This window comes from Mesocricetus auratus, unplaced genomic scaffold, assembly GCF_017639785.1.
Source record: "Mesocricetus auratus isolate SY011 unplaced genomic scaffold, BCM_Maur_2.0 Super-Scaffold_100006, whole genome shotgun sequence".
NCBI lineage: Eukaryota > Metazoa > Chordata > Mammalia > Rodentia > Cricetidae > Mesocricetus > Mesocricetus auratus.
The window spans coordinates 74,356,603-74,378,995 of record NW_024429190.1 but is presented as its reverse complement, the minus strand read 5'-3'; the positions used below and the strand labels follow the sequence as shown (position 1 = coordinate 74,378,995).

The 22,393-nt window shown below is 45.5% G+C and overlaps 1 protein-coding gene across 2 annotated transcripts in view; it reads left to right on the top strand.

Moving 5' to 3' along the window:
• Nucleotides 1-2,171: 2,171 nt before the first annotated feature.
• The window catches only part of Tmem150c (transmembrane protein 150C), a 74,226-nt gene continuing 54,004 nt past the window's right edge, over nt 2,172-22,393 (top strand). The window contains exon 1 of one of the 2 annotated variants that reach the window (XM_005068119.4): nt 2,172-2,457. The gene's annotated coding sequence lies outside the window, so the exon portion shown is untranslated. Of the gene's footprint in view, nt 2,458-2,678; nt 2,726-22,393 lie in introns of those variants that run through there. The other variant, XM_040747480.1, reaches the window with a different exon arrangement.

The window sequence follows — 22,393 nt, the reverse complement described above, 5'->3', positions numbered from 1 at the left end:
GGTTTCATGTTCCACTTCTGGCCACTGGTTCCCATGGCAGCCTAGGCTCTCCTACCGCTATCAGAGTGTGGTATTTGTGTTGACCACGCTGGGACAGGCTTTTATTTTTATTTATTTCTTTTTTTGGTGATGCATCTGTCTTTGAGTCATTCTTGCCCCAATAAGTATTTCCTTACCCACGCTCTATAAGTAAGCCCAACAATCATACTGTTTTTTGCGAATCCAACATACACTCCTGCTTCAGCCCATTGGTGGTGAACTGCTTTCTCACATCTCCCAGGACAGCAGACAAACCAGCTTAAGCAAGAGAGGGTTTGTTTTGTTGTAGAGTTCCAGGGTAGAGCCCATCCCCATGAGGGGTTAAGACAGCAGAAAGTTCAGGTAGGTAGGTACATTGCATCTGGGGTTGGCAAACAGAAGATGAGTGATAGGGTCCAGATTGTGTTCTCCGTTTTATTTGGTTCAGGACTCCAGCCCAAGGAATGGATCCATCTACATCCAATCAACTTTATCTAGAGAATTCCTACAGACAAACCAGGAGGCTAACCTACTCTAGGAAATCTCTCACAGGCAATGCCCAGAGGTTGCTCTCACAGGTGATTCTAGATTCTTTGGGGTTGACCAGCAGTATTAACCATGGCACAAACCCTCCTCAAAAGACAAAACCAGAGCTGGTCATAATCCTAACACTTGGGAGATGGAGGCAGGAGTTCAAGGCTAGCTTTACTGCATATTACAGTGAGTTCTAGTCCGGTCTAGGCTGCATGGGACTTTGTCTCAAACATCCACCACAAACACACACACACACACACACACACACACACACACACACACACACACACACACACAAGAATAAGCTAGAGGAGCTGGAGAGAATGCTCAGTGGTTAGAGCACCCAAGTGCAGCCCCCAGCACTGGTGTTGGGTGGCTCCCAAGCATCGTAACTCCAGCTCCTGGGGTCTGCTGGATGCCTCTGGACTCCAAAGGCTGCTGCACTTGTGTGCACATAGCCAAACAGAGGACTCTAGTATACACATAATTCAAAATTAATCAGTTTAAAAAGAGTGAGTCAGAAAGAAGTCTAGCTAGAGTGCTCTTGCAGTCGACTTAGAAAGGAGAGAGAGGCGGAAGCTGATGAGCTCAGGTAGAACGCCTGAGATCTCAGCACTTGGAGACCAAGGCTGAGAAGAATCTCAAGGATTCCAAAACCCACTCTCCAGGGCCAGCTTGCTCTCTTTCTCTCACGGCAGCTAGTCATAAAAATGTATTCATCAGCATTTTAGTAACGTCTCCCACCCCAGACCCCAGCCTCCAGGGGCAAGCATGTTCATGCCCCCAGCAGCATGAGCCAATGTTTCGTTGTTGTTGTTGTTTTGTTTTTTCCAGGCATACCATGTAAATGCATGGCCAAATGCAGTCTTAATGGCTGCCCACAGAAGGCTCTCTGGTGTCACATGGTAGCCCGGGGATCACAGGCTATCTCTGTCTCAAGCAAACGGGGGTGGGGGCTGAGGGGTACAGGAAGTAGGGGTATAATCTTCAGAGCTGGGGTTCATGATGGGCCTCGAGCAAGTCTTAACTTTGGGGGACTCACAGGCCACTTGGAGAGTCTGAAGAAGCCACAGTTAGCTAACTCTCTTTAGAAAAACTTTCGGGGGATACTATAGTAGAATTAACTTCTAGTTTGCTGCCTTAATTGACTAAATAACAGACCCTTTGCTGAATGTATGGTCAACAGAAAGTCATGTTAATGTCCTCAAAAATCTAACAGTCCAGTAGTCAGAGCAAAACAGTAACCAGGAATCAACGCACGTGTGGGTAATTATAAGCCAGCGGTGGAGATTTCGATCAGGTTGAATCGAGGAGGGGTAAGTGTGTGCTCCAAAAGGCAAGGTTTTAAATGGATGCGTGCAGTAGGTTGATCTAGGGGACCCTATCACACAAAGCAGGTCAGCAAAGTAAGTTAGCTGTGAATCTAAGATTAAGATGGCACTGGGCTAGGGTGCAGAAGTTGGGATGGAGGGGGGCAGGCTGCTATAAAAATGCTGATAAATACAGTTTTATGACTCGACCAGGACACAAGAGACATGAGCGAAATGGCTGTAGGAGAGCGGCCTTGAAGTCCTCGGTTCATCATCCAGGGTCAGAAGTTGGCCCTGTGTCTGTTCTGTAAGATGAAAAAAACCACGGGAGGGCAGCTGGTGGCGGAGAGTTACACAGGGCTTGCGGGCCTGAAAATGAATTGTAGCTGCTGTGTGCAAAGGGAGTGTGGACGCTAGGTGTGTGGACGGAAGGGAGCCAGCAAGAAGGTTACAACAGGTCAGGAATAAATAACCAGCAGGCGGAGGGTCCCGGATTCCGTCCTGCCTTTTGTTGGGTGAAGAGCGCCAGGCAAACGCGTTCACCTTGGCGTTGGAAGGAAGCGATCGGACCGTCCACCGCCGGCCGCAGCCCCGGGTGACTATGAGGGACCCGGGGACTGAGGGAGGTACAAACCGGGACCGCGAGGCTCCGCCGTCCACCCGAAGCCCCGCTGCGGGGACCCCGAAGTAAGTCGGGGACCGGCCGCGCTGCGGCGGGAGGGGGCGGGCAGACAGATCCCACCCCTTCCTGAAGGAAGCGCCCTCCCCGCCGCGACAGCCGCCGCCGCCACCGCCGCCGCCACCACCGCCGCCACCGCCGCCGCCGCAGGTCACGGCCCGCGAGCCGCCGCCGCCCGGAGCAGGTAGGGGCGCGGCGCCCTCCTCCGCCCCTCGGCCCCGCTGCCCGGCCCACTCGGCTCCGGGTCCCCGGGGGGCCCCACCCGGGCGGTGGCACTGCCTCCCCAGCCCCCGAGCCCGAGGCGAGCGGTGCGGCTCCGCGGCTCGCCCGACCCGCTCCCCGCCGCCGCAGTGCCGCCTGCGGCCCCCGCCCGGCCCGGTGACAGGTGTCCCACCGCCGCGGCCGCTCCCGGGTGGGGACCGGGGAGAAGCGGCAGAGCCCAGCCGGCAGAACCCAGCCGGCCCCAGGCGCTAACTTGCGGTGCCTCGCTGGGCGCGCGTTCCTGGGAAGGACAGGGATTTCGGACTGAGCGTGGGCAGGGGTGCGGGTCGCCGTGCACTAGGCGCTCTGATTATCCGTGGTCATAGTAATTTTACAAAGTCTTCGGCCCCGGGTTATGGAGAGAGCCTTCACTGGGTGGTTTTCCCCTCGTGAAATGAGTCAAAGGGAGAAAGAGGGTTTTCCCACTTGAAATTCATGTTCCTTCGCGCCCCTCCCCATTCATCCCTCTCCATCACCCCCTACTCCCATGGCACTTTATTATCTCCTAAACACTTTGCTGGCCTTTCGGTTGCGGTTATTCCGGCCAGGTCTTTTCAGGGCTGGGCGAGGGCTGTGATTGCCAGAGTGAGAGAATACAGCCCAGGTGGAGTGGAAGCCAAACGTCTCCCTGGGCAATCCCACGCTGACTTCCTACATGCGTGGTCCTGTTGAGGAACCGAAATACACCGATATATTATTTAAAAAAAAAAAGCAGGGCAGAGTAAAAGCAGTTCTTAGATCTATTACAGTAACACAGCCTAAAGGGCAATATTAGTTTCTGCTTCTTCAATTCTCTGCTGGAATCGAAGACAGATTTTAATAATGCAGGACTGTAACTTCATTCTGGGCTGCAGTTAATAAAAAGGGTAGACGATTGTGAATGTTCAGAGTCTATGTTAGCAGTTAATACGTTGACCCACTTAAGTGTCCCAGGTTGAGGGTAAACCATTAGGTGCATACATGTAATAAATGCAGACTGAATAATTTCAATCTCAACTTTAATGTATCATGTACTTAACTTTTTCTTATGCATGTCCTGGAGAGGACCTTGCTTCCAAAATTAACCATAGCTGTCCCCCCCCCCGTGTGTGTGTGTGTGTCTGTGTCTGTGTGTCTGTGTGTCTGAATGTCTGTCAGTCTGTCTCTCCATCTCCCTCCCTCCCCACCCCCTTCAGACAAGGTCTCTATTATGTAGCTCTGGCTGTCCTGAAACTTTCTATGTAGACCAAATTGGTCTCAGACTCACAGAGATCCACCTGCCTCTGCCTCTGCCTCCCAAGTACTGGGATTCAAGGCGTGTGCCGCCACACCCAGCAGCTGCCATCTCTTAATGAACTAGAAGTGTGAATTTAATCTTCATGGAATAAGCATAGGGGGTTTAAATGGTTTGTCCTTGGTGTATAAATTGCTTAAATGTATGGCAAGCCTCCCAAGTTGGGAGCTCACAAAGTAGACATAGTTAATTGACGTTGGGCAAACATAAAATATTTGAAAAATGCATGCTCATAATCTGCATTTAGCTGAATGACGTTTGTTGGCTTATTTAAATCTGTGCTATAGTATGTTGGTAGCACTTGCTTAATCCATGTGTTTCTCACCAGATGCTTTGTGTGTGTTGGGGTGGGGTGGTTTGCTTTGCAGGTCATCATCTTCCGTGAACACGATGATGCCGTTAACGTTTGCCACAGTGGTCGCCTTGCTCGCAGCTGTCACCTTGCAGGACTGTTGCGTTCACTTGTGCTGCTTTGTGACTGTCAGGGACTTTATCTTGGCTCTCCTTGTGGCCAGGACCTCTGTAGTCCAGAGGCCAGATGAACCGGCAATCTGGAGCCCTGACAGAGGGAAGGGGAGCTAGACCCTGCAGTCTTAGATGTTCCTGTCACTGTAATCTGGCCCTTTGGGATCATCTCGGTGGGCCATTACTCAAAACAATAGTGAGAAGACCTGGCAGTCTTCCTCTGCCTGAAAAGAACCTGTGATGTTAGACTCGGGACTCTGTAGTGATGAGGTTCTAGGCCCGGGTAACTATCACTATATTGTTATGTGGGTGCTGGGTGTGAGTGTGATATGCACATGTGTGTGCATGATGTGTGTGGAGGTCAACGTTGCACGTCTTTCCTTAATCTCTTCACTTTTATTTTTTGAGATAGTCTCTTACCAAACCTGAAACTCCTTGATTATGCCAGGCTGTCTGGGCCAGTGAGCTCCAGAGGTCTGCCTGCCTCCTTTCCTATTAAAGGCTTGGGTCATGAGCGCCCAACACCATGGTCAGTTTTTTACATGGGTGCTAGAGCATGTAAACTCAGTTCCTAATGCTTGCATGCCAAGCACTTCATAGGCTGGAGATACTCAATGCAGAGAGCTCAGAAGGGATAATCGGGATGATACAATATGGTGAGAGATTTTGGATGTTTGCAGTCATGCTGTTCTGGCCCGTGCTAGCTCTAGGAAGTTAGGCAAGGTTTGGAGCTCGCTTACCAAGGAAGAAATGAACAGTTTTCCTTTTTAACATCTCTATGTAGCCTTGACCAGATCAGTGCTGCCCAGTATAACTTTCTACGTGGATGGGAATATTCTATAAGTCTGTCTTGTAACCACAAGCCACATGTGGCTGTTGAAACATGGCCAGTACAATTGTGGAACAGATTTTACATTTTACTTAACTTTAATTCATTTAAATTGCTACATAGGGATAGTGGCTACCATATCAGGTAGTGCAGCTCTGAATTCCCACCACTCATTTCTGATAGAGATACCTTTGATGGCAATTATCCCTCAATTAGGAAGAAATAGAAATTTGCATTAAACTGCCAGGATTTAAGATTTAACCCAGGAATCCTGTTTTATGAAAAAAGAAGCACTTGCATTTATGCTGGAGTTTGTTCCTACTCTAAAAACAGTTTGCTTCTTAAATTTCTGTCTCTAACAGTCACAAAAATAAGCATCACTCCTGGGTGCTGGCACCATGTTTGGGTGGGTGCTCCCACAGGAGCATTGGGTGATGCTCCCACAGGAGCATTGGGTGATGCTCCCACAGGGTCATTTGGGTGATGCTCCCACAGGAGCATTGGGTGATGCTCCCACAGGAGCATTGGGTGGGTGCTCCCACAGGGTCATTTGGGTGATGCTCCCACAGGAGCATTGGGTGATGCTCCCACAGGGTCATTTGGGTGATGCTCCCACAGGGGCATTTGGGTGGGTGCTCACACAGGGGCATTGGGTGATGCTCACACAGGGGCATTGGGGGATGCTCCCACAGGGGCATTTGGGTGATGCTCCCACAGGGGCATTGGGTGGGTGCTCACACAGGGGCATTTGGATGGTGCTCCCACAGGGGCATTGGGGGATGTTCCCACAGGGGCATTGGGTGGGTGCTCACACAGGGGCATTTGGATGGTGCTCCCACAGGGGCATTGGGGGATGCTCCCACAGGGGCATTTGGGTGATGCTCCCACAGGGGCATTGGGTGGGTGCTCACACCGAGGCATTTGGGTGATGCTCACACAGGGGCATTTGGGTGATGCTCACACAGGGGCATTTGGGTGGTGCTCACACAGGGGCATTTGGGTGGTGCTCACACAGGGGCATTTGGGTGATGCTCACACAGGGGCATTTGGGTGGTGCTCACACAGGGGCATTGGGGGATGCTCACACAGGGGCATTGGGTGGGTGCTCACACAGGGGCATTGGGGGATGCTCACACAGGGGCATTGGGTGGGTGCTCACACAGGGGCATCATTTGCCCTTGTGCACACTGTGGATCATTCATTCTCAGAGTTGGTTTCCGTACTTGGTACGTTTTAAACCAGAGTGGATTTGTAGCAAGGGAGGTAAGCCTGACCGCTCCTTTCCTCTCGTACAGTCAACCCTGAGAAATGTGACAAATGGCTTCTCAAGCAATAGTTGAGGGCTGAAGTCTTTGCTTTATAGCCCTTCATGTCTGGCTTCTTTCTCTGGAGCTCAATCCAGACACCTCTCCCCAACCCTTACTCCACACCGCCTGCGGGGTTTACCAAACCCACTTAAAATATCACCTCCTATCATTTTTAGCAAAGTGGGACTTGATTCAGCATCTACTGCACAGCTTCCATTTTTAAACTAACTTGCTTTGATAAAAGCTGTTATTCTGATGGTGGAGAAAGCACACTTTTAATTAGATGATTTCACAAGATGTTGCTCGTCAAGTTTCTTGAATGAGTGACCCTCACCCAGCCCAGATCTCTCTGCAGGGGAGAGCTGAGATTCTTGGAGGTTGAGAGTCTTGCGGATTCCCGGTCTCTGGGAGGGACTATCCCTCTGTCAATTATTTAGAACTTATTGAATATGTTGGGATGTGTTAGAGTTAGGTTAAAATAAGATATTTGTGCCTTGAACGTAGTAACAGTTTAGAAGGGCAGTTTTCCATTGACTGTCCCACGAGGTGATGGGGATGCTTAAATAAATTCAATAAGTGCTTCTTATAATTCCAATACCATGCCAAAGCTGAAATAAGTAACATGTACATTTACCTTAAAAAAAAAAACTTTGTTAGTATTTTCTTGTGCCATAGTGTTTTTCAAACTGCTCGTCTTGGGTCTTAAGATCAACTTATAGATGAGGGCCAGGATTCTCCTTCTGAAACAGAACCAGAAAAGCATCTGTGCATTGTCCACAATGAAACATTTGATTTCCTCCATGTGTAACAATGACCAGGCCACAAGGAACCAGGCAGATGTGGTTTGAGCCCTGGAGAAACAGGACCTCCGGGTTTACATCGTCGCTGCACAGTCCAGTTCGTCTATGCAACACAATTTATGCATGTCCTTTGTTTGCAGTTATTATAGTGTGTGTGTGTGTGTGTGTGTGTGTGTGTGTGTGTGTACTGATTCAGACACAGAGTCCTGCCTGTGAGAAGACACATGTGGTCACAAGCAATAACTAGCGCTTAACTAGTACTCCATGCCGAGTACCCCATGTGAGTTTTCCTTTGATGAGGGGAGTTCTGTTTCCCCCCCCCCACAGTACCTACATCTCATTTGGGAGTGAAGGCAATCAGTCTGGAGGCAGACCACAAGTTCAATCACCCTGCAGTCCATCTGTGATGGTGTCAGTTACATAGACAGGACCTCTGCCGACCTGCGACACTCAGGCACTGGGCACCGCTGTACTCGTGCAAATGTAAGCAGCAGTGGTGGTTTTCTGCATGAGCTTGAACAGCCTGATGGTGAGAGAGGAGTCACCACAGTTCTGGGGGGGAGGAGACCTCGCCTCACTGCTGCCGGCCAGTGGTCTCTGAAGGTTAATGCCCAGGGAGAGGCAACCTGGTGCCTACAAAATGTGAGCATCGGGCTAGAGAGATGGCTCAGCCGTTAAAGGCTAGGCTCACAACCAAAATGTGAGCATCCCAGAGACTGCCTGCTTATCACATCTCCAGCAGTGTGCTCTTCCTGCACACACTCCCTGTCTCTGCAGTCTGCTTTGCAGCAGGCAAATGACAAGCACTCTACGTGAACAGGTCTGTCTCCTAAGTCCCCCGCTGTGTACAATCACCTACATTTTCTTTTCAAAATCACTTCTTACCTGCGAGAGCCTCTTCACATGCTCCTCATACAGTAAATGGAAAACAACGGAGAGGTTAGCCTGGTCGTGGAGGCTTACCTAGTGCTGGAGAGGCCCTGGATTTCACCCCCAGGCACCGTAACTGAAAAAAAATTGTTTAATATAAACAAGCACACGGATGAAAATAAGTGTCTTAGGAGATCTTAAAATTGAGGCTGGAAATCCTCCCCCACTCCCACTGTAATCTAGAAGTGGATTCCAGTTTTCCTCAAAGACCACGCTAAACAAGACTGTGCCCAGTAGACTAGGAGAGGCCACAGCTCACCATCATGCTTGGTTTCCTTCTGTTAAAAGTCCAGAGGCTGTGTCTAACATACTAAAAATTTGTGAAATGTTCACTTTGTTCAAGGCTCCAGAATCGTCTGCCCCTCTGGACAGTGATATAGACTCTGCCTATGGAACAGAAAGAGGCTTGACAAACTGTCTTGCAAAAACACTAAAAGTCATGCAGACAATGCCTAAGAAGTAATCATGTTTAACTATGGCAGCAGAGGAAATTAGCCTGTAGTTGAAATAGCTTTATCGCACTTTGAAGCATTCATAATGAATGGTCATGATAATCCACTGACTGTAAACTTAAGTGTCTCTAAACAGGGCTTAGGAACACAGCCTGCTTTACATCAAGTGTGTGTGTGTGTGTGTGTGTGTGTGTGTGTGTGTGTGTGTGTGTGTGTGTATCTGTCTGTCTGTCTCTGTGTGTGTGTGTGTATCTGTCTGTCTGTCTGTCTGTGTGTGTGTATCTGTCTGTCTGTCTCTCTCTCTCTCTCTCTCTCTCTGTGTGTGTGTGTGTGTGTGTGTGTGTGTTTCTTCACTCATACATTACGTGGAGACCTGTGGTTTCCCCGCCCTCCGCTCCTCCCACTCCCACACATACCCCTTTCTCCCTCAGAGTCCCTCCTCCTCTGTTTCCCTTGATCACCAGAAGATGACCCAGAATCCCAGACCCTCTTCCCATAGGCTGATGTAGGGAGAAACCTAGGTACCTGTGCTGCTGACCACGCCCATTTTGGACATGGCTGCAGGTACATACGGGCATATGGAATAAAGGGCTGAGGAGAGGGGCACTTGCCCTCTCTTGGGTTTCTGGTCGGGTCTTGAAGAGCAGCGGAGACTGTCAAGAGTGCTGACCTTGGGTTCTCAGTTTCTCATGTAAGCGATTTCTCCCTAATGAAATAACATACAACATCTCTATCCCGTGTATGGTAATCTTCCTCTATAGGCTGAGATTAAGGTTTGTGACAAAGTTAAACATTTTGATTAGATTTATCCTATTTTTTTCATATTTGTGATGACTTGGCTGACAAGGAACTGTTTTAAATGGCATTAATTGGAAGTCTTAAGACATATGTTAAAGTTGGTTTTCTATAGCTAAAATGAGTATTACAACTGTGGGAACCTGCACTAGTCTGTAAGAGTCTGTTTGTCAGTTCACCAGTGAATAGAATAGTTAAGAAACGGTGATGATGGGCCTGGAGAGAGGGGTTGGTGGTTTAGAGTGTTTGTTCTCGCGGAGGACCCGGGTTTGATTCCCAGCACTCACCTGGTGGCTCACAACCATCTGTGCCCCCAGTTTAGGTTATGGCACCCTCTTCTGACCTCTGTCTGCACACCAGAAACACACATGGTCTGCACATGAGCAAAACACTTACACACATGTTATAAGTAAACAAAATGGTGGTATCATTGTAAAACATTACAAGCAGAAGTGTTCGTTTTAAGTGAACTAAGTTTTAGTCTTAAGTTATAAGTATTTGCTTATTAAAGTGAGACTACCTCTGTGATATGATCTTAGAGTTCCTAACAGAAGTATATCTTAAGACTTCTGACCCCAGTTTCACCAAGACTTAGCTATTTATACAGAAACTTAAAGATGCAGCAGTAATGGGGTGTTAAGTTAGGGGTAACATTTTCTTTTTTTTTTAATGACACTGTATTCCCACACGCCCTCCACTCCAAATAGTCTAACATTTTGAAATTTTTACCATTATTGTCAATGACAGCACAGTGTCTGCAGGGACCATATTTAGATCCTTGTGACTTTAGCAGCTAATGTGATTGGTCTTTAAAAAGGCAATTATCTTCCCTCTGACATTTTGATTGGTATTTCTCCCTTTTAGTTTCAGCTTATATGTGGCATAAAATTGATTTACATGGAGAGGAGAGAGTTGCCATTTCATACCTTAATTTTTATTGTATATCTAGGCTCATAGAACTAAAGAGAAAATTTCTCCATTAACTGAATTGCAGAATTGACCCAGCTGTGATCAGATAGGGATAAGTTGTGATCTATTAAGATCAGGCTGCTTATCCAAGTCTTGTCTGTTTACAAATCCGTAAACAGAGCTAAGAGCTATAGTGATGCTTGTGCCATGGTCCCTGGCTCAGAGTAACTGTTTGTGAGAAGGTCTGAGATGCATGATTGTGTGTGCATGCAGGCGGATCCCAGAGGTCAGTGGCAGGTGTCTCCTTTCGTTGTTCTTCCTTTTGGGTTTGTCTGTTTGTTTGTTTTGTTTTTTGAGACAGAGTTTCTCTCTGGCTTTGGAGGCTGTCCTGGAACTAGCTTTTGTAGACCAGGCTGGTCTTGAACTCACAGAGATCCCACTGCCTCTGCCTCCCGAGTGTTGGGATTAAAGGTGTGCGCCACCACTGCCCGACCTTACTTTTGGTTTTTGAGACAGGGTCTCTCATTAAAGCCAAAACTCACCTTTAGATTAGTCCAGCTAGACAGCAGATTCTAGGAATCCTCCCATGTCTGCTCTCTGAGCCCTGGTGTTGTGGGTGTACATGTCTTACACACCTGCACAAGCCTTTACATGGGTGCAGAAGACCCAAACTCACGTTCTTAGCTTGCATGGCAAGAACTGTAATGATGGAGCCATCCCCCCTGGCCTCTGGGGTGATTCCTTTTCTCCCTGTTACTTCCTTCCCATTAGTAACACTGACTTTAAGTCGTCCTTTCCACATGGAAAATTAAAGAGAATTGTTCTAGTTGGTGATGCTTTCCCTGTAGGGTGTCTAAAAGCTAGACAAAGCCTTTGGAAGTCATATGATTTATTTCTTGGAGTCATGGGGACTTCTTTACTGTCTCAGACCACGGCTGTTTTACAGGAGTTCTTGACATACTGTTGATCCAGGATGTCTTAACACAACTCCCAGCCTATCCATTAGAACTCACTTCAGCTACAGCCCAGGCTTGAGTGTTTCCCTTCTCTTTCCAATTAAACCATTGTCTCTCTGTGTTTAAAAGTTATAGTATGCAATTTAGTTTTATCTTAGGGCATTTGACTATCTAATGGCAGAGGCCAGCAAAAGACTATAAAGTTTTATTAGACGTAACCACTCACCCATTTCTACATTCTCTGGACAGCATCTATACCACCGAAGAGTTGAATTGTTGGGCTAGTGACTGTTTGGTCCCCAAAGCTAATGATATTTACTGTTGGGCCTGTTGTGGGATATATTTTTAATTTTGGTTAACTTAAATTTTACTAGTCATATGTGGTCTTAGATTTAGTTAGCATGTGACCTGTCTCCTTGTGCTGTCTTTGGGTGCAACACCCTATCATTGAGTGGTCCAGGGAAACCCTTGTCCATGACAGGCATGGGCGTATGCTGGGCTGATAAAGTTCTTACTGAACTGCTACCTTGGACAGCGCCACCTGCTTGAGGCTGGGGCAGAGGTTCCTAGCCTGGTTGCCTGGTAAAAATCATCTGGGGAGCTAACAGTCAAGTTGCAGTCCTGAACAGTTATATCAGAATTTTGGGGAGTGGGTTCTTTACAGACACCACACGTTTTTAAAACTCTCATGTGAGTCCATGAAGTTTGGCTGGTTAGGTGGTTTCAGAAGTAGGGAAGGCAGCCTGTGTACCATAGTGCTCCCTCAGGGCATCACAGAGTGTGCCTGTGAGCCAGTGGCCAGAAATGAATGCATGAAGACTGGCTAGTTGAGCAATATTATCTTAATCAGGAAGACTGTGACAAATCTTTGGTGTTAGAGTCTGGGCCATTGTCCCAGCAGGATGTCATAGCAACAAGGGCTCACTTGCCCCCATAGTGTCAAAGTGCCAATTTGTGTGTTATAGATTAGCTTCAAAGAAGGAAACATGGATCCTTTTCCAACACGTGTGTCCAGTGCTTTCCATTCATACCTTCAGAACACATGTCTGCAGTGTCTGCATGTTTGAGATATGCAAGTGCTCAGTGTAGGAGAAGGCAGACATGAAAATAGGGTGGGGTGAGCATAATAATGAAGAAACACAGGTTATTAGAGAACGTTGGTATAAAACTAACCAACACAGTTATTTGCTGTCAACTTAACATAAATAAACTGGATAGCTGGGAAGAAGGACTCTTAGTTGAGAAAGTCCCTTCACAAGATTGGCCTGCAGGAAAGTCTGTATTTTCTTAATTAGTGATTGGTGTGGGAGGACCCAGCCTACAGTGGGAAGTGCTGCCCTAAGCAGACAGTTCTAAATTGTAGAAGAAAGCAAGTCTGAGCAAGCCACGGGGAGCAAGCTAGTAGGCTGCACTCCACCATGAATCCGCTTCAGCTGCTGCCTCCAGGTACCTGTCTTGAGTTCCTGCCCTAATTCCCCTCAGGGATGGGGGTGGCCTGAGACCGGTAGGATGAAATAAATCCTTTTTTCTCCGAGCTGCTTCTGGTCATGGTGTTTTATCACAGAAATAGAAACTCCCGGACAGCCTCTCCTCCAGCCTGCTCCAAAGCCAGGGACTCTTCACGGCTAACATCTTTGTCTCCTGTGTGGCCTTGGACCTCTCTTATCCTTCATTGATGTCTCTCCATTGGTCACACATTTGTAGATTCCATTCATCCATGTTTTTTCTAATGTTAAATAAATCAGGTAGATCCTCACAATGGAATATTCTACGGTCATTGAAATACTGGTGGACGTGTGTATCCCTTGATAAATCACAAAAATAAATTCAACCTTAGGCACTTCATCAAACTAGAATAAGACCAGTGACTTTTTTGTTTTGTTGAAAACAAGTTAAGTGAGTGGAGCCCCCTCTGGCTTGGAAATCAAGGCCCTCCTGCCCCAGCCTCCCTAGCACCAGGATTGTAAATTGTGCACATCTGTTCATAGATGGTGGCTTCGCATAGCTTAGTCGCCTAAGGTTTATTCACACTATCATATATGAGAGAATCCCCTTCCCCTTTAAACTAAGAAATTCTGCACTGTATGAATACACCATGTTTAAAGAGATGATTTTAACTTTGAAGAAAAGTAATGTTTGTTAGAATATACAATTATATTAATGCACACACATAGAGGGGGGAAAGAGAGCTCATTTATCAAAATGGATTTTTAATATAGTATTATAGGGCAAAGGCTGTTACTGTTATGGGAAACATGTCTAGATACCTGTACTTTCAAATCCTCAAGACTTTGCCCATCCTAATGTGTACACATTTCTTCACTATCAGCCCATAGCTGGCATCTCAGGGTTTCTATTGCTGTGAAGAGACACCATGACCACGGCAACTCTTGTAAAGGGAAACATTAACTGGGGTGGCTCACAGTTTCAGAGCTTTAATCCATTATCATCATGGTGGGACATGGCAGCATGCAGGCAGACATGGTGCCGGAGAAGCAGATGAGAGTGCAGAAGGAGCTGCATCTTGATCCCTAAGCAACAGGAAGTGGTCTCTGTGTCACACTGAGTGAAGCTTGAGCAAAGGAGACCTCAAAGCCCATCCCCGGTGACACAGTTCCTCCACCAAGGCCACACCCACTTTAACAAAACCACACCTCCTAATAGTGCCACTCCCTATGAATTTATGGAGACCGATTGCATTCAAACCACCACAACTGGACTGTAGGATTAAGAGCCAGCACACTGCAAGTGTTTAAGTGTTTAGTGGGAACCAAGTGAGTGTGGACAGAGTGATCTGTGGGTTATTGCAGGCTCTTCACTGATCTAGTCCTACATGTGCCTGTTATTTCGCCTTTCTGTACTAATTTAACACGTCCTCTTAAATACTAAGATTTGATTACACTTAAGACATAATGAAATACAATATTACTGCTGTTGCATGTATCAGTAAGTGTGTGTCACCTTTCCCCCTTTCTCCTCTCTTCTATTATTTCATGGAGGATAACTGAAATCAGGAATAGATTATATTAGGAACTGTGTAGATGTATGGGAGAACGGATCTTCACCTTCTCTTAAGAAAATACAGTTCAGCAGATTGCCATGGGGCCAGTTGAGCTAATGTAATATGAGAGTGACTCCGAGCTGCACAGGCAAACTTTGTACAGAGAAAGAATGCGAAGCTTGACACTCATAGTTATACTTTTAGTGTGTGCCAAGCACTGAGCTAGGTAAATTATGTGACTGCGTCCACAGACAAATATGAGAGGTAGGTTCACTAACCTACTTGAAAATAAATAAATTGGCACGTCCCATGATGGTAGAAATCTCCTAAAGTCAGAATTCAAGGCACCCTGTCTCCTATCTTGGAAAACTAAATCTAAGGTGTTTATTGTTCATCATGATGAACATGACGAACTTGACTCAACCATATAGCAGATATTTGTAAATGGCTACAAGAGTGAATTTCAAATGTTCCCACCAGAAACAGTAGAATGTAAAGTGTTGCATATGTTAACTAGCTTTGTTTAGCCTCTCCTCAGCGTGTATACGTTCATTAAAACATCAAGAAAAAGTAAATATGTATCATTTTTACATGGCAGTTAAAAATAGCACACAACAAGAAAACTACTTATCTTTATGTCAACATAAAAATAGAGCTTACTGGGCTGGAGAGATGGCTCAGCGGTTAAGAGCACTGGCTGTTCTTACAGAGGTCTTGAATTCAATTCCCAATACCTACATGGTGGCTTACAACCATCAATAATGGGATCTGATGCCCTCTTCTGGCATGCATATACAGCACTTATAAACATTAAACAAATAAATAAAAAAATAAATATTTAAAAAATCTATAACTTACTGGGCTGGGAACATGGCTCCATGGCCAAAAGCCACTAAGCCTGATGATCTGAGAGAACCAACTCCCAAAAGTTGTCCTCTGACCTCCACATGCACACACACACACATACACACACACACACACACACACACACACACACACACACTGGCATGTACACATGCACATAGACATAACAAGTTAAATAAACTTGTGTAAATGATGTATGTAGTGTGATATGTAAGTTAGAAGGCATCACTGGTGCTTTTTAAAAATGACTATAGGGCTGTACAGAGGTTTGCCTTTCCTTACAGGGAGTGAGCTGAGCTGAAGAGGAATAAGGAACAAACACAATGGTAACAATAGTGTGTGAGGGGAAAGCTTCCTTAGTGACTGAATGCTAATTAAAGTAACAGGTGGGGATATTGAAAGGCTTAGTTGTGAATCTCCGATTATTAAGTTGGTTTAGAACTATTTTAAACGTGGCTTAGTTGTAAATTTCTTGTAGGTGTGTCTTAAAGCAGGCACTCCAGGCAGAAAGAGTCAATTCCAAATTAAACTCCCTGCGGTTTTCTCTTAATTGACATGGGAGTCTTTGAGTGTTCTGTGAGATCTTCTCATGTCCATTTCCTACTGCAGATAGGCCCCGCATTTTAGGGATGGATGACGCTTTTGTGTATTTTTGCTCTTTAGTTCTGACATGTTTGGATTTCTGTGTTTTATCTCTCTATACAAATTCTCTAATATTTTAGTCTGTTTTCTGGTTTCACTGGTTTTGCTAACAGTCCAATTTCCATATGTCTTTATTTCTATGTCTTGCTAGAATGATGTTAATAAACACAATAGTATTGATTTACTCTAGTTTGTTTATAGGGAAAGCTCTCTTCTCATTCTAATGAATAATATTGTCAGATAGAGAGGGTAGGGGCAGGAGACCACAGAACCCTTCTGACCATAGCCTCTTTAGGTTTTTTCCTAAAGGATGAACCTGTTTTATTAAATGCCATTCAACAACCATGGAGCTCACCTTTGAGTTGTGAGTGATTTATGTTGATAATATCTACACATTTCTCATGACAAACTTTTAGGTGATGAAGGTATTTTGGGGACTAAATCTGTGTTTCCAGACTAGCCTAGAACTTCTGAGCTCAGTCCATCCTCCCTGCCTCAGCCTCCTGAATATGTAGGACAGAAGGCATACGTATTTCAGTGTTTTGTTGACATTGTGTCTAATTTGCAATTTTCCCCACGTTGTTCGTTTGAGAGGTAAACAGGTATATCATATGCAGCTACCATTGGGGATTCCATAATTACATAAATGTACACATGTGTTTATGTCTCAAATTTTCTGTCTATATACTATAAGAATCCTTAGGTGGTTTAGTCTTTAGGACACATTTTAATGATTGTATTATATACTATGGGTTCATTATAATTCAACCCTTCCAGTTTTGAAACATAAATATTATGTTTTTACTGTTTATTGTGTGTGTGTGTGTGTGTGTGTGTGTGTGTGATGTGAGGACAATTTGCAGAAGTTGACTATCTCCTTCCTCTAGGTGGGTCCTGGGGATCGAACTCAGGCCATCAGACTTGGCAAAAAACACCTTCACCCTCCAAGCCATCTTGTCAACCACTTAATCCCTGTATGTTTTTTTTTTTCTTCAAGTTTTTCCTGATTGTTTACTGTTAAGACAGATCAGGCTTGAGTACATGTCCATGTAAACCTTTGTTTCTACCTCCTGTCATTTCCTTGGTGTGTTAGCTTCCTGAGGCCTCAGAGAGTCACCCCTAATGTGGCGGCTTAAAACAGCAGGGCCTTATTCTCTCACAGCCCTGGAAGTCAGAATCCAAAATTGTTGCTGGCCCTTCAAAGGCTCATGCTTCCTCTAAAGATCCCAGGGAGTAGTTTCTCTTGCCTCTGCCAGCTCTGGCCTCTCTGGTCTTGGCACCATCACTACTGTCTATGGCTGTCCCCTGTGCCCTTCCCTCATCCACAAGGATGCCAGCCACACCGTGAATCCACGATGGCTTCTCAAGAGCGTCAACCCTGCCTCTACAAAGGCCCTGTCAAGGAGTTATGTTCACAGGGAACAGGGATTAGAACCTGGGCATATCTTTTGGGTGGTGGCCAGATTCAGCCCTGCTATAAATTCCAGCTAGAGGACAGGTTTCTTAAGCCTCTTGACCCCATCAGCCACTTGTGTTCCAAGGGCTGTCAGAGGCCTGACTCCTTTGTCATCAGGGTATAGATTACCCCCATTACCTCCGATTTCCCTTGCATTAAGAATCTATTTTTAGAAGATCTTTACCTCTTGGCCAGAGAAAAAAATGAAAACTTTGGTGAGTTCAGCAGAAATTCCTATATACAATTTGATGTTTGTTTCTTTTCCAGTCGATCTCTGTTCGCATCTTTTTTGCCCGTTTCCCCTGGTGCAGTCGCTGTATTCTTGTCACACTGTCAGGATCTATAAAGACCACCACCCTTTCTCATGGTGTTTTTAAGAATTCTCACAGGTTATCACGCACTTTCTATTTTTCCAAAAATTTAGTCTATGTGGTCAAAACTATCAGTATTCAGTTGTGATTTCTTCCTATGTTTTAAATTTAATAAGTACTTTCTCAGTGGTGGAGAGCACCGGCTGCTCTTGCACAGGACCCAGGTTTGGTTCCCAGAACCCACAGTAGCTGATTTGATGACTACCTGAAACTCCAGTTTCAAGGGCTCCAACCTCCACTGAGCTCCATAAGCACTGTGTGCACACACCTACATGCGGGCAAAACACCCATTCACATAAAGATAAAACAAATCTAAAGGATAGGGACAGGGGAAATGCTTTCCCAGCCCACACTGAGTTAAGCAAGTCCCCAGGTTTCCTGGCCATATTGCAGCTTCAAGCTTTGTATTATTCTCCTGCACTCGATGCTTTTCCCTTTGCTGCGATCAAATACTCGGCAAGAAGCATATTAAGGGATAAAGGTTTATTTGGCTTCAGTCCACGATGACAGTCCATCATGGCAGGGAAGGTGGGTGGCAGGGGCTGAGCTCGTCGAATCGCGTCCACAGGCAGAAACCTGAAGGAGATAATGCCCATGTGGAGCCCCCTTTCTTCCTTTTATTTAGTCTGGGGCTCCGTCGTTGTGTGTTGGTCATTTTTGCTCTTTTGTCTTTTGTGGGGCTCACCATCCATCTCCTAAGTAACTCACACACTTAGGCTTATTCTGAGTTATGAACTACGGCCTTAGCTTAGCTTGTTTCTAGCTAGCTTTTCTTGATGTAAATTATCCTATCTACCTTTTAGATTCTATTTCTGTTTACCTTTCTTTGTTTCTTACTCCAAGTTACACTCTCTGCTTGCCGTCCCTGCCTGTCCTTGCTATTGATGGTTCAGCTCTTTATCAGACCATCAGATGTTTTAGACAGGCACAGTAACACAGATTCACAGAGTTCAACAAATGCAGCATAAACTAAAGTCATACACCTTAAAATAATCTACCACACTCCATCCTACAGAGACATGCTGGTCTTCTCATCCCATTTAACCTAACCTAGAAAATTCCTCGAAGACATGCTCAGGGTGGTCATAAATCCTGCCAACTTGACAATCACCTTATTCCAAGGAAAACCTTTATTTGAATGGTACGCTAGGATCGAAATGAATGGTTGTCTTCCCCATTTGAAAATAAATGTATTTTCCCAGAACATTTATCAAATGATTTCTGTGTTCATCCTTGGTGCCTTCAAAACAGCTGTTCTCGGTGGCAGGTGTTTTTTTTTCCTCCCCAGCCCCGGGGACTTTTGGCAGCATCAGTAAGTATTTCTGTTGTTACAGCTGGGGGGAATATGATGAGGTGGGGAGTGCAGCTAAAAACCTTACAGTCCTCCCAGAGCAAGGGTTAGCCAGCACAAGACATCAGCTGCAGCGGTACTGAGAAACCCTTTTAAACTTCACTGTAGGTCATGGGCCTTCTTGCTTTAGAACATTTTAAGTATGTAAAAGCCCCAATTCCTCATCACTCCAGCACTTGTGTTCCCTTGGGCTGAGCTGAAAACCCTTACAGATAGTATATGCCTTTTCATCTGTGGGACACGTCTCCCGACTTGTAGTTGTGTGGCCTCTGCTTATTCTGGCTGGTGTCCTCTCTCTGAGATGTACTTGGGACCTCCCCACCACATACCTGAATTGCTTCTGTGCCCACGGCTTCAGACCTTTCCAAGCAAACGCTCCCGTGGCAGTTTCCTGGTGATGGTATAATGGACATGAAGCATTTCATCTCTGCTGCTGAGTAGAGGCATTTGTCTTAGGGCTATGTTTTCTGTTGTTGGTTTCCGTGCAGGACAACATTATTTTTATCACTGAAGTTTATGATACACTTTGTTTAACATGTGTGAGGGCAGTGCTCTTCATGGGCCTTTTATGAAAGCTGAGTGAGAAAAGTTGTGATAGTGTCGCATAGTAGGTGTGTTGTGTGTCCAGACATGCCCCCACCTTTTTTCCTCAGGGTTTTTTGTTTGACAAAGTATTGCTGTGTAGCCCAGGCTTGCTCTCTCTCTCTCTCTCTCTCTCTCTCTCTCTCTCTCTCTCTCTCTCTCTCTCTCTCTCTCTCTCTCTCTCTCTCTCTCTCTCTCTCTCTCTCTCTCTCTCCCTTCCTTTTATTGCAGTGATTATAGGAGTATGCTGTAACACCTGTGTCTTAACACACTTCTCTGAAACTTCCCTTCCCTCCCTTCTCCCTGCAGAAGTTGGGATGCGGCCCAGGAATCTGCATTCTGAGATGCATGAGCTGTGACTTTGGATGAGCCCCCACCCCCACTTAGGGAGATGCCAGCATCCTGTCCGTCCCGAGCTGCTTTTGCTGCCTCTCCTTTTATTTTACTTCCTTTATCCTTCAGCAGAGCTTGTCCTCTACCCTACACATCCTGTACATGGCAAATGGATTCTTTTTTCTATTACATCTTGTAATTGGTATTGTTGATATAGAGGAAAAGTATTGATTTTTAAATGTTTTGTATCCAGCCAATTTTCCCAGCTCTCTTGTCAAATAGCTAAACCTTCTGCAGGTGTGAGATGAAGGCGCAGTTGATGGAAGTCCTTCCCCTGCAGGCAAACAGGTTTTACCTTTTTTTTTTTTTTTTTTTTACAATACTAACCCTATTATCTCCATGTTATGTAAGTTAGGAGTGGCACTGCCTATTGATTTTTTTTTTTTTGGTTTTTTGAGACAGGGTTTCTCTGTATTGTTTTGGAGCCTGTCCTGGAACTCTCTCGGTAGACCAGGCTTGGTCTCGAACTCGCAGAGATCCACCTGTGCTGGGATTAAAGGCCTGCACCACCAACACCCGGTGCCTATTGATTTTATATCGACCTTTGTCTATACCCAGTCTATTTTCAGGGGGAAGGGGCAGGTCTCACTGCATAGCCCTCTGTGACCTGGAGTTCGCTATATTGTGTAGAACAATATAGACCAGCCTGGCCTCAAACTCACAAGAGATCTACCTGCTTCTGCCTCCCGAGTGCTAGGCTTAAAGGAGTCACCACAAGACTGGATATTCCAAGTCTTCTTAGTGCTGACTTCATCACTAGTATGTGGGGAGTGGGTGGGGCATGATGTACCCTTTGCAGTTTTCATTAGTAAACTAAATTTCAGATGGACTCAGAACTGAACTCCCGGGTAACTTACTGGAGTCCAAGAGAAGAGGAAGTGGGGCAGGCAAGCTGAGGGAGGGGAGAAAGGAGGACAGAGGGAGAAAGTTAGGAGAGAGCACAAGGGACAGACATATACACTAATAGATAGAGAGAGAATAGATAGGAGATAGATAGATAGATAGATGATAGATAATAGATAATAGATTCATGATAGATTAGTGATAGATAATAGATGATAGGTGGATAGATAGATAAGTGATAGAATACATAGGCGATAGAATGGATAGGGAATAGATGATAGATTGGTGATAGATGATAGATGATGAAGAAGAAGACAGATATATAGATAGATGATAGATAAGTGATAGATGGTAGATCAGAGATAGATAGATAGATGATGGATGGATGGATGGATGGATGGATGGATGGATGGATGGATGGTATTGACAGTGCACCTGGAAATGCAGAGCCATTGACTAATGTGGACTTTATTTCAAGGCTGGTGTTTGGCTACTCTTCTTCAGGATTGTGATTGCCTAGAAATGCCTTCAGCAATTCACATTTTGGTTCAAGGGCAGCCCTAAAGGATTCAATTGATAAAACAATTGAAACAGAAAGGACTTGCCTGTTGTTTTAGACAAATACCCTGGGGTTTTTTTTTACTCAACAAGTGCACTTCTCAGTGTAGCTGCTCAGATTCTGGGATGGTTAGACACTAAAGCGCTCGGAGAGCTGTAGACGGAAACCCATGATCCTCTAGGAACTATTGAGACAATTATTGCTGATAGAAAGACAGCCACCGACTTGGGAATGCAGAAGGATAGACACATCAGGGTTTCAACTTCTCACCTATTTAGTTCACTGATTGCCACATACACTTTCATCATGTGTTGGGGGACCAAGTGTCACACATTTGAGACAGGCATCCAGAAAACTGACTTGTGTTCCTTCTTTTCTTTTCTTTTTAAATGAAGTTTGGAAAGTAGCCATGGGAGGGGAATATAAAATTGCATCAGTTTAAAACTGATTTCTTTCATCTTTATTTGGGAATAAAATTAGCCTGTAGTTTTCAATTTTTAGAAATAAACATTGATTTGGGGCATCAGAAACAGTTCACCTTCAAGATTTGGGTACCTTACCGTATTTTTCCATATGCTGGCATTTATTTTTTTCACATTCAAATGAGCCCTTCCATAAATGGTTGTACCTGTTAAAGAATCATTTTCAGGAAAAGGTAACTTAGTTGTTCTCGTATGAACATAAAAGTGGATACCAGTTAAAGACTTGGAACTTGCTCACCACTGCAGGGTCAAGTGACTGTTGGAGCCAGGCAGGCAAGCTCTGGGAAGCATAAAGCCTCAGTTCTTTCTCAACCTGTGGGTCACTGCCCCC